The sequence below is a fragment of the Etheostoma spectabile genome, chromosome 23 (genome assembly GCF_008692095.1).
Source record: "Etheostoma spectabile isolate EspeVRDwgs_2016 chromosome 23, UIUC_Espe_1.0, whole genome shotgun sequence".
Classification (NCBI taxonomy): Eukaryota; Metazoa; Chordata; class Actinopteri; order Perciformes; family Percidae; genus Etheostoma; species Etheostoma spectabile.
In genome coordinates, this window is record NC_045755.1 from 2,733,145 (window position 1) to 2,733,667 (window position 523).

A 523-nucleotide genomic window follows, 5' to 3' on the forward strand; every position below is an offset into this window, starting at 1 on the left:
GGACATGGTCAGAAACAATGCTCAGGTAGGCCGTGGCATTTAGACAATGCCCAGTTGGCACTAAGGTGCCTAAAGTGTGCCAAGAAAACATCCCTCACACCATTACACCACCACCACCAGCCTGCACAGTGGTAACAAGGCATGATGGATCCATGTTCTCATTCTGTTTACGCTAAATTCTGACTCTACAATCTGAATGTCTCAACAGAAATCGAGACTCATCAGACCAAGCAACATTTTTCCAGTCTTCAACTGTCCAATTTAGGTGAGCTCTTGCAAATTGTAGCTTCTTTTTCCTATTTGTAGTGGAGATGAGTGGTACCCGGTGGGGTCTTCTGCTGCTGTAGCCCATCCGGCTCAAGGTTGTGCGTGTTGTGGCTTCACAAATACTTTGCTGCACCTCGGTGGTAACGAGTGGTTATTTCAGTCAAAGTTGCTCTTCTATCAGTTGAATTAGTCGGCCCAATCTCCTCTGACCTCAAGCATCAACAAGGCATTTTTGCCCACAGGACTGCCGCATACT